Source organism: Branchiostoma floridae, chromosome 6 (genome assembly GCF_000003815.2).
Source record: "Branchiostoma floridae strain S238N-H82 chromosome 6, Bfl_VNyyK, whole genome shotgun sequence".
NCBI classification, from domain to species: domain Eukaryota; kingdom Metazoa; phylum Chordata; class Leptocardii; order Amphioxiformes; family Branchiostomatidae; genus Branchiostoma; species Branchiostoma floridae.
This window is the reverse complement of record NC_049984.1, coordinates 25753349-25765304: the sequence shown is the minus strand read 5'-3', so window position 1 is coordinate 25765304 and position 11956 is coordinate 25753349. Positions and strand designations below refer to the sequence as shown.

The 11956-nt window shown below is 41.7% G+C and overlaps 1 long non-coding RNA gene across 1 annotated transcript; it reads left to right on the top strand.

Moving 5' to 3' along the window:
- Window positions 1-453: 453 nt before the first annotated feature.
- Window positions 454-6072, top strand: LOC118418646. The gene is made up of 2 exons (XR_004831480.1): window positions 454-2664; window positions 2833-6072. It is a non-coding gene; the product is annotated as an uncharacterized LOC118418646 (long non-coding RNA).
- The last annotated feature ends 5884 nt before the right edge of the window (window positions 6073-11956 follow it).

Genomic DNA, 11956 nt, shown 5'->3' with positions numbered 1-11956 from the left:
CCCGCTTATTCCACACGCTACAATAATGAACTTTCTCCCCGCTTGCGTTACGCACGCTTGGTACGTGCATCAACTTCAAGTGCCTCTAAGATATATTTCAGTGGCGTGAATACGAACGAAATTCTCTTCAAGTGAAGTGAAGTATGTGTTCTTTAGTCGTGCCGAGTTTCGTCAATGAATTATGTTTCCTTTATAAGATACGGGTCTATCAAATGTATATTATTCCCCTAGTCAACCATACCAGCTAGTAGGGACTAACTAAAATGACGTCACGGCATGTTCCTAATTAGTTCCAGCAAAGAGCTCAAAGTACACATTTTTATGTCGCTGTTTGAGGGACTTCCGGACGGACAATTGATTTGAAACTTGCATTGACTTTTTCAGAAAAGATCAAATTTTTACATTATTGGTAGAAAATGCTACAGACGATTTCATTTCAGTTACACTTTAAGGCAAAACAGATTTGAATCCAAGATGGCTGCCGAATAGTTTGAATTGTGCTGTCTCCTAGGTGCTATTAGTATTTTTGCTTCCCGTTTGTTAGCAGCAGGACTGTTTGTTGTTATCAAGATGGGTTACAAACAATGTAAGAACAAACATTTGATAATGTATGGCAGTGTGGATAGCTTGAAATAGGTGGGATATAGGTTTATGGTAGGTAGAATGAGGCTATGCCAATGTTGGGGAAGAATTAGGCATGGTTGGAAGTGTACCTTGAGGTGTCCCTGGAGCGGCAACTCATGATGACTTCTTGGGGCGGCCCCGTTTTCGTTTTGGTGGCTGTGACCTGCTGTGCTGCAACGACTTGAAGTCCTGCAACAAGTTGCAGGACAGCAGGTTTTCCTCGGGTTCCCAGGTGTCGTCGAGTGCTGTGTATCCTTTCCATCGGATTCTGTATAGTGTCTGGTCCTGGATAAGTCTATGGAAACTCACCTCGACAGGATAGTCCACCTCCTGAAGTAGTTTAAAGCTATTTTTTGGCAATTATTGTATGGCTCCTTAAAATTTAAACCTCCATAAACAGACAAAAACCTGAGCTTTGACCTCAAGCCTGATCACACCTCTTGGGACTACTTCTCTTGGTGCTCTCCCAACCCTTGCAAGACACAGTTTAGGCCAGAATTAGTGACAGGTAATCTTAACATATAGCATGCAGCAAGATCTAGCAATGTTAAATAACATCACGCAAGCTGTACACCGCTTATGGATGTGTTTATGGGTATGTCCATGTATGTGTGTAAGTATGTTTGTATGTATATACATTTGTATATATTTGTATGTGTGTGTGTGTGCACGTGCGTCTGTTTGTTTGTTTGTTTGTATGCGTGTATGAACATGCTTGTATGTGAAGGAACAGCAAATACGAGATGGCCTGAATAGATTGACATGATTATTAATATGTTCTGGATATCGAGAATGTTCTTCAAAGCATGCCTTGGATAGAAGTACATGAACAGTCTGTCTGAATACTTTGTGTGTGTTAAAAATCATTTGAAGTTGTTGGAGTAGCTATCATTAAACAATGTATGGGATTTAAATCAATTTTGGGGAGTAGAAAAAGTGTTTAGTTTTTAGCGTGGTTGGATTCTGTACAGAATACTTAATCCAAGAAACTACTGCGGCTATTGCTATACTGAAATGTATCAACTTGTTCTAATGCCATCTCCAAACAAGTGTGCATCAAACAACGTACTTTATTGAACAATGTCAGGGTGACTCGTAAAGCACTGTTTTCATTGAGATTTGGGCCCATGTTCTTTAGGAAGCTCTTCGCGAAGTTGGGCTGTCGGGTGGGTTGTGTCCGTGTACGAGCTGTGGGGAGGGGACCGGTACTGGGCGGCTGCAAGTCTTTCTTTTCGGGTGGTTAGGCTGACTGCTGGATGTGTGTCTGGCTTCTCCGGATGTCGTTGGGCCATCAAAGCCCTCAAGGTCAATCGTATTACCGCACTTAAATACTTTAGACAAGTGGCCAAGTAGCATGACCTCTGCACTTGACTCCATCCCCAAAGGAGTGATGTAGATAAGATAGTCCTGCCAATTACGTGTGACAAACATGAGTAGGCATGTAGTATAATACAACATTATTGCATCGTTTAAAAATGTAAAAGTAATGCCCATTTATTCCGTCATTCAATTCAAATATATGTAACAACAGTACATGTGATAAACCTGTTAATTGTGCATGCGATATATACAGTTAGCAACTTGACTGAGCAGTGTTGTGTTCAATACATAATTTAGTAGTTCACATTGCATCTGATTTATTAAAGAATGCATCGTTGAACAGTTTTGTACAGGTTATGACGGTGATAAGATGTACTGAATATAACATTAAACCTACCGAAGAACTAGACGCTATACAAACTTTGACGTGCCAGATATTTGATAACGCCTGCAGCGCCAAACGCTCGCCCCACGTGCCCTTTTCTCCCATCTGGCGTAGGTATCTCTCCAAGTCCTTCCCATCCACAGTCAGCCACATAACATGCATCAGGTCACGGCTTTGACAAAATAGTGCCAGACAGAAAGTCCCAAGATTGTAACTTACATAGAAATGAATAACTGAGGGGCTTTATGCATGGCAAAATGGTTCAGTGCATCACTCGACTTCTCGACCCTGTGTGCATGGGTCATCTCTTAAGTGATCCTAGCGAACCCTCCCAGGTATGACTAGACTCTACCAGGCTTCGTGGATCGGTGGTCTAATTGTAGAAATTGGACAAATAGAATCTATAGTACGCTAGGGGAGTTAGCCGGCCAGAAGAGTACGTTTCCTCACCACGTGGTGAGGATAATGATTCTACCGATCCACGGAGCCTGGTAGAGGCTAAGGTATGACCACAAAGACTCGACTCCCTCCCCATCAGTGAGGCCATAGCCCTCGAGTCTTCTGGTGTTGTATTGGACCTGAAATAATACATACAAATGTCTAAGAACAAAAAAAAAAACTTAACTGCTGCCGACTAAAAACACTTTGAGGACCTTGACAAACATGTTAATGGTAAAATCATTTGAAATCACCTAAACCATGGTCCAATTGTTGCTTTTTCTGACAAAGTTGACAGTTTAATGTCGGACATTCCATTAATAAAGCATGAACATTTTTTTGGTAAAATTTTCGACTTGAAAATGAATAATACCCTTTAATCTTATATGAAATTATGTTGAAATTGAACCAACTTTTTAAGTAAACCGAGCATATGAAATGTCTAACTATCATGATTTTTATAAAGTCACCTTCAAGTTGTCCGAAATGTACTATTGGAACGCCTTTATGATTGCCTTAAGTTCTGGCTCATGGGACAGTGGCAGATTAATAACCGTCACACATATCGCCCCAACAGAATAGTCATTCCTGCGTTTGTCTTGTTGGGACCAATCTAGGTTTCCCATTCCATTGTTGGAAATCACGCCAAACCTGTCCATCAAACACATGTCCTAGTAATTCCTGATCGGACATGGGATTGACCTTTCCTCCAGGCGTGGTAATGGAGTTCTTTGCCTCCTCCACGACGGCTACGAAATGGCGGGTAAATGCTGACGTTGGTGCTTTGAGGGATGTAGTCGTCTTCCGTAACCTGTCATTTCAAATCCAAGCCGAACAAGTATGTCCAACACCAGAAGCTGATGGTATGCATTAATCTTTTCGGGGGCCTTGCACCCCTTCTCACCATGAAATTAGCATCTTCCGCCTTTCCAAGTGTGGATATCCCGTGCATTATAGTTTCCCAGATCTGTCAACCTTCTTGCATACACTTCCGGATCAATCCTACTCTGAACAAGTGCCGCAAAATGATTGATCCTCATTTGTTTCATACACTTTGGTGTGAGGCAGCCACAGGTGGGTGATTTTTTTTGTAGTGACACTTGAACCCATCCAGTTTGTGTAATGATGTTTCACCCTTCCCACGCATTCAGAGATGGATAGCAGCAATGAGAGAGTTCTTTACTTAGTTTACAAGCACAACAGACATGTTTTGCTGTGATGTCCCCGAGTGTGGTAAACGCCACCCCCCGACGTCACGTCTCAGCTCCCTCCAGCTTCCAATCTCTGTCTTTTCCATGACCTCCAACTGGACCATGTGAGAATCACCCGCAGTAGCTGTTTCGGTACATGCCCACGAAACTGGAGCGCCCCACCAAAACTCTGATAGCGCTGCCTGAAGGCAATCCACTCATCCCTGATTGCATGCCTGCCAATGAGGGTAGGGTTCTTCACTCTCTTCCTTTCTCGCAGCGGCCCCATCCTCGTCTTCCTGAATTATTCAAACATGCTGTTATTGCACATATTTCCTGATCCAAGAGAGAGACTCCCTTCTTTTTTAGTTAAGCACAGAACACTATAAACGCATAAATTACGTATCATGTTGGTCACGGAGGGAGATCCGACACGGAGGGCTTGGTCCGAAACGTATAATTTGTCCTGTAGTATACATACACGCCTGATCTCCAAGCAGATGGTACGGTGCAAGCAGAACATTTTACTTTGACTGATGCTAGGTACCTGATTATTTTTTTAGTCCAGCCGCCCGCACAGGTGAATACTCATAGAATCTGTACAACTGCCCAAGCAGGTCCTTGAATCTGGAGGTGGGAGATTCCATCAGCTCCATGTGCAGCTGCCAGGGTTAATCGGTGTGCTATGCAATACACATTCACCAACTTGACTGCGTGTCATTTTCTACCTGAAGCAAGCGTTGTTTCCTTTTTCTAATTTCGCTCATTGGATTCCTCATAGTTACTCACCAACTCTCTGTAGCCTCGTATGTCTCTTGTGATCATTTTATTTACTTGCTTGTTTTGTCACATGCCGCCTTCTCTTTGCAGCCTCGTGTGTCTCTTCCGCTCTTCGTATTTTCATAGACGTTCTGTTGGACTTTAACTCTACATGAACCTGAGCAAAAAGTTAACAATGGCAGTTCACTCAGAATCAGAGTCGTCTGCCCCCTTTTCTTCCTTGAAAGACAGGAACTTGGCATAAAGCTTCCTGAATGGCGCACTAAGATCCTTTTTGTTGTCGTTTGGATCACAGATTAAATGATGCTCTATGAACACCATGGCCGGGGCAATACAGCTGGGGTGGAGCAGCTGGAATGTGTACACTGTCCCGACCATGGTGAGAAACCCCAGCTGCACCCCATTACAGGTCGTGATGGGCTGTCCCTGCACGATTACATACGTCCTGTTGCCATCATCAGTTCGCTTCTCAGCAAGAAAGATTGCCGTCGTCTTACTCCTGGCAATCTCCTCTTCAATGCTGTCATCCTCCTAATGATAAAGAAAAGAATTAAACTTTTTGAAACAAGGTTATGTATTGTCATTGACTTAAAAAATAGTTCATTAACAAACCTTAGTAGGCTGACCTGAATACACACCAGCTTTTACCAATACAATCAAATGTCTCAAATGACCACCACAGTTTAAGATAACTAGTAGTTGGGACATGTGTACCACGGAGGCGTTGCAGCTGGTCACAGACTGCGGCAAACTGGCAGTTTCCATCCATTGGCATGTTATTCCCCACCCTGAGGCTCTCCTGTTCAACATTTGCCAGGGGCTTCTCCCAGTTGAGGTCAAAAACAGTTTGCTCAGCTGAGGGTAGAAGAAAACATTTAAAGTTAAATACTGTTAGCTTCCTGGGAGATAAATGTTTAAAGAGACACCTTCGCGGAGACACGTGACGATAAGTTGGGAGACACATTTGTACAAAACTTTGTTTGGGTCACACAAACCACGTGAAAGCACTCAGCACACAAACAGAATATACAGAAAGTGCACACTACAATAGTCGAAACGTATAAGTAACTTTTGTATCAGAAGAATTTAACGTTTTTAACACACCTCAGGCAACCGTAATGTCTAATTAAGTGTACCACTAGATGTCAATAGCGATCTGAGTGTTCAACATCTCAGAAAATAACCATCAGTTAAACAGTAGATTTCAGTAGTGCTCTGATTGCTATTACTATATTAGTGGAAAAACAACAATTTTAAGAATTTTTCTTACGGGAAAAAATATTACATAGAAACATATAAGTACATAACAGTAGTGATCGGGTAAACAGTAAAAAACCAATTTATTGGAAGTTAAGTAAAATCATAGTGTCTTTCTCGAGCCATGAACAGAAGTTGTCAATGATGTCCGGGGTGATGGTTACAAGTTGCGTCAAGTCTGGCGATACTGGGTCCTGTTGCTGTGTTTGCGTTATGTGTAAGGCAAGATGATATAGTAAGATTTTAGGTCTGTTTATGTAGTAAGCTTATGGTTTTAGCACGGTGGGTCGACCTGCTGTTAGTTAATAGATTTATCATCATCATCGGGTAGCTACAGACTTGATAGCTCCACATGTGCAATTTTTTGTATCATGCACTCTCAATGGGGATGGACAGGAAACTTTCGAAATAAAAACACAGAAACGAAGACGACTGTTTGTGCAGTTTGCCTGTGTATTTTTCCAACAGATGGCTATTAAAATAGGCACCGATGGACAGGAAAGTTTCGAACTAAAATCACAGAAACAAAAACGACTGCTGGTGCAGTTTGCCTATGTACTTTTCCAACAGCTATTGAAATAGACACCGAATAGAAGTTACACCATGGAGTAAACACAGACACCGACTTCCCGTGCTCTCTTTTGTCGGTGGTTGGTGGCTCGTTAGCCGAGGAACCCAAGACGTTTCCCGTGAATTGTTCATCTCGGTTAAAGAACAAAGCGTGTTCATTGCAACAAATTCCCAACGGGAATACTATATACTACCTAATATATAAAATGAATTTCTTTAGTCTTAATATGTCTTCTTTATCCTGAGTTAGAAAAATAAACAGTATTTGCATAAAGGTACATGGAGGTAGAATGCTTTCCCCTGAGGTACAAAAATACACCAATAAGTCAAAGTGTAAACTCAATTGTAATAGGTGGTATCAGCACCATTAAGACGTACTATCATAACAAGTGTCTTTTGGCGTTGTACTTACATAGTGCGGGTACACAATGTTTGCAGTCATCCGGTGTGGCATAGTGGTGCCTGCTGCCAGTGTTGGGAGGGTGCGCATGCAGGCAGCATGGCTGAAACATTTGGTTGGAGATAAACAAGTTATATATTTGCTTAGAGTTTACATTTGCATTTTTATTGTGTACTTCAGGAACATGGAGTTGTCTTGGTTTGTCAACACGAATTGTTACACAATTTAATTCTTTATGTCAAGAAATCACGGGTATAATTACCTGGCATCATTAAATGAGGGGGGCGCCCTACAGCTTGGACAAATATCTGATCAAAGTTGGACTAAGCCTGTTTAATGACTGGAAGGTCTAGCAATTTCATGTACTATTACTAACTTCATGAAAAAATTAGGACAAATATTGATGTCTGCATGAGTTTCATCCGTATACCTCTCACTGTAATCTACTGATTTTAGTATAGGGATCTTACCGACACCTCTAGAATCTGCTACATGAGATGGGCAATATTCCAGTTCGGATGCTATTCTACAGGTGTTTTCAATGTTTCTACATACAGAGAAGGAACCCATAGTATCTCGGGCTGGACGAACATCTGCATAACATAGGTCACACAAGTAGTTTGACCCTATACGTTTTCAATCCTGAATCCCCCTAGACCGCTTCTCGTCATTCATAGTATTCAGAATGTTCACAGTATATGTACCCTTACTGTCATCTAAGAAGTTAATACAATTAGCATACTGCTTTTCAAGAGTTTTCCCTTTTCTTCAATAGGACGGCATAATGAGGACACATGATTCGGCATAATGAGGACACATGATTTTCATCCGCTACACAAGGAGGTTGCAACAGTGTAAATGTTAGAATATTCAAATGCTGTTTGCCTTAGGTCACATGCAACTCAGTTCAAGAATACTGTATGTTTGTAAGCTAATAGTCTATCGGAATAAATTTCTCCGTACATTTACATTGGCCGCGCGCCCCACGTAGCTCGAATCTATATATTTCATATGTTTGGATACGTAATTGCGCCCCCTAACAAAAACAAGTAACAAGTAACAAAAATGTAACTAATTTTTTCTAGAAAACCCCCTAGTGAACTTTCCTCATGTGAGCATTCAGATTACCCAGCTGAGTAAACTCACACGTGAAGGGTGTATTGTAGCAAACTTGCAACCTCAAAGTGTTGTGCAGAGTCATCCACTTCACTGCTGGTCTCTGATTCATTTCCAGAAAAGTTGGTATCATCGTCCTCATGATTAGATGCCATTCTGTTCGAATTGAAACAGCTGGCGACTTGCCGCCCAATGTCCCAGAGTGAAGATCTAAGTCTAAGTGTACGACACCTTGTGACTTGCCACCTGAGATGACGAGGAGGACAATCCTCTTCTGTCTCCACCTGGTGACCTCCTTGACAGCGGTACGTCCTACCTTAGGTGGCAACTGGGATGAGGACGAGAAGGGTGACTTGAAGGGAGACTGGACAATAGGGCTGGCCGATTCTCTTCCGTCTTCACCCGTTGACTTCACTGCATTGGTACGTCCGACCTCAGGTGGCAACTGGGATGAGGACGAGAAGGGTGATACGGTACGAAGGGCTGCCTTCGTCGAGCATCCACGGCTTCCACAGCAAAAGCGGCCTTCAGATGGGCTTATATGGGCTCATATCTGCTTGGAAATTTGGAAAATAATGTGTAGTTAAGTAGTAAATAAAGTGGTCGGGACGACCTGACTAAGAATAGATAAATCTTTAAACTAATATCGAAGTCGTATATGACAGACTTACTTGCAGCAGCGCTCTTTTCCTTCTTCTTGGGCTGGCTTCTCACTGACTTGCGTTTCTTCTGCACCCTTTTCTTCAATCTTGTAACAAACGTCGGGTCGTCTGGCCGACTAACCGCATAGCTGATGGTCGCAAGGTGTTCTGAGATTGACCAAACAAACACAGTAATTTTGACTTACATGAGTCAGCTAGTGTACCTGCATCTATATAGCCAGTAGATTGCCACCCTTCGACGTAACACATCAATACTTAGAATGAAATGTAACAAGTTCATGTATATACATAGAGTATGTTTTCTTTAATCAATTTTTTATCCACAACGTAACATTGTATGACAAGTTCTACAGCAGTGAATTTACAGTTAATATCAATTACAGTGAATATAAATACTAATATCTACACAATTGCTTATACCAAGAAGAAAGAGTTCTAGTAAATTCTCCATGACTAAAGACTAATCCTGTGTCCTAAGTCCTCCATAATTATCTTACCTTTTTTCTATCTCTAAACAATGCTCACTGAAGCGTAAAACGTGTCCTTCAAAAATTCTTTGAACAATTTACACGACGCTGGTGGAAGTCCGACCCTCACCCAGTGTTGGCACAGGTTGTTGGTGTTTGGTGGTGTGGGTCGTAGAGTGATGACTTTAGTACGGTTGGAAGGTCATTTACATATAGATTGAACAGGAGTGGGCTTAAATTGCACCCTTGACGCACCCTGCAGGTTGACTTGAAGTATGCTGATAAACGTGAGTTTTTGTCACAGTATTCTATATTGGAGTACATTGTATAATTCTGAAGAAGTTCCCCCTGAAGATAAAATTTTGTAAAACAACCCATTTCTCCAAACAGAATCGAAGGCTTTTTAAAAGTCTACAGGCATATAATTTGCCTCCGGGCGTGGATATCTGCTTATCAACTAGAGTTTTGAGAACAAAAATGTTGTCACTTGTGCGAAAATTCGTTCGGAAACCAGATTGAAATGGAGACAGTACTGTTATCTTCGAGAAAGCATGAAAGTCGTTTGTTGAGCACAAACGTAAATAATTTTCCGACGCAGCTTGAAGTAGCAATTCCTCTATAGTTTGATGGATTTGTTGGGTTGCCACTTTTGAATATCTGGACTAGGATGCACTGACTCCACTCATGGGGAAAGTTTACTGACTGAAGGGCGGTGTTGCAAATTTTCTTTAAAGGTTATAGAAGTTGACTGCCGCCACATTTTAGCATCTCATTAATAATGGAATCTGATCTACATGATGTCTTGACTTTCAAATTGCGAAGACCTTCTAGAATTTCTTCTTCTGAGATATCTAAGTCTAGTGGATTTTCTGTTTAAAATTCAAGCGTATTAAGAAGAGTCTTTTCTGTCTTGATTCTCTTGTACAATTTCAGATTGCTGAAGTATGTGTGGCGAACATCAAGTTTCCACGGAAACTAAGCGGCTAATTTTTTAGTTTTGTGTTTGAGAGATGCACATCAATGGTTGAACCGTGGTTTACTTTTTTCTTTTCCTGTTATTGTTGTGGGTAAATTTGCGCTTTTGAGATTTATCAGCTAAATAATAAACATATCCATTGCAGATGAAGGTAATGATTTAGTCGTTACACCTAGCACTCTCTCTTAGAGGTGGTGTGAGTTGTTGAAAAATAAATTAAACTTGACGTTTGTAAGTTTGAATGACTATCAAGAACAGGTAGCTGTTCTTGGTACCTTTGGATATTTCTACAAGTGTAGTCATGGTGATTCATGGAAATGCTTACATGTGCGTCCTTGCCATCAACACTTTCCACCCCCAATCCTGGGTTGGTGTGCACCAGGGCAGGTGGCGAGCGACCGTCTCAATCTCTGCTGCTGTTGGCCACTTTAGTTCCATTAATAGTGTGTACCGTGTGCTGAAAAAATTCAAGCGCTTCCTCCTGGTCATATTAAAACAGCTCTGTATTTGCAGGCCTTCTCTTGTGTGGTGCACGTCGCCTCGCAAATTCCAACTTCTTTTGTCGAATCCAGAAGAGTTTTCTTACCAACCTTCTCAAATTTTTCTTACATTTAGAACAGCCAATGTTTGCCTCCGTCTGTAGATCACGTTCCCCAGGATTGAGCGCTTCCCGCAAGAATCTCCTAGAAGGGTCTTAAAGTCATCATGAAAAAGAAAACTACAAGCGTAACAAAGGTAATGCTCAGGATTCCCGCAAGAAGCGTCTTAAAGTTCTTGTTTACACAGTCATCATGAAAAAGGAGAACTACAAACGTAACAAGGGTAATGCTCAGGTTCAGTATTGGTTAATCTAGTGTGGAGTATCACGGTTTTCCTCTTGCCGATAGGCAAGCTGAAGACACTCCTGTTCAACGAGTTGGTGTTACCTTTTGCTAACAAAATCCTACAGAAACAGGTATGAGATGCCTAATTAAAAATCAATAAATTTGTTATAGCTATAGGTAATCAATATATTTTCTTTGGCGCGCTTCTTAGCGTCATAAGTTTGGGCTTACTCTTTTCTTCATTACGTTTCGATAGGTAAAGGAGCATGGCTTTTACACGATGTTATTCTTTCCTTATAGGGCATTCGTCTGACACATTTTGGACATCTTTCAAGTAGGGGTATGTTTTTTTCGGTTTCTGTTCTGACACGGCGACATTCTCAATACCTCTGCCACTACTTTAGGATTGTATTGTAGGATTGTTTTGAAAAGACTTTCTATTATTTCGAAGGAATTTCTGAGCAGGTCGTGTCACTGATGACGCCTTCCGTTTTATTTGCAAATTAGTCATCTGTTTCATTAATGCATACATCACACTCCATTCCCCTCTTGTGTCTGTTTCGTTGTGGTGTAGCACCATACAATAGTCTGTGCCTCCTAGTTTTGTGCCTCCTAGTTTTGCTTGTTATGTCCAACCATGCAAATAGGGAGATACATATTATAATGACTTACTGCTAAAGGTGGCATTGGCACTAGGCAAGGCCTTAGTCTCGATCCAGTCCTCGCCAACTGCTTGTAAATGGCATGCGGACCATACCAGCCTCTAACCATGCATATGTCTACGGAAACCTGTCCAACTGTAGACAGGACTCCAGCTTTAGTTTCATCTTCCAGTAGGGCACTGCTTGTTTTGTCCTGGGCAGCTGGTACCCCATCATTCAGCCCTGGTTGTGAATGATGGCCCTGTCCTTCCGATAGAACATATCAGCAACATCAGAGTCGTTCAG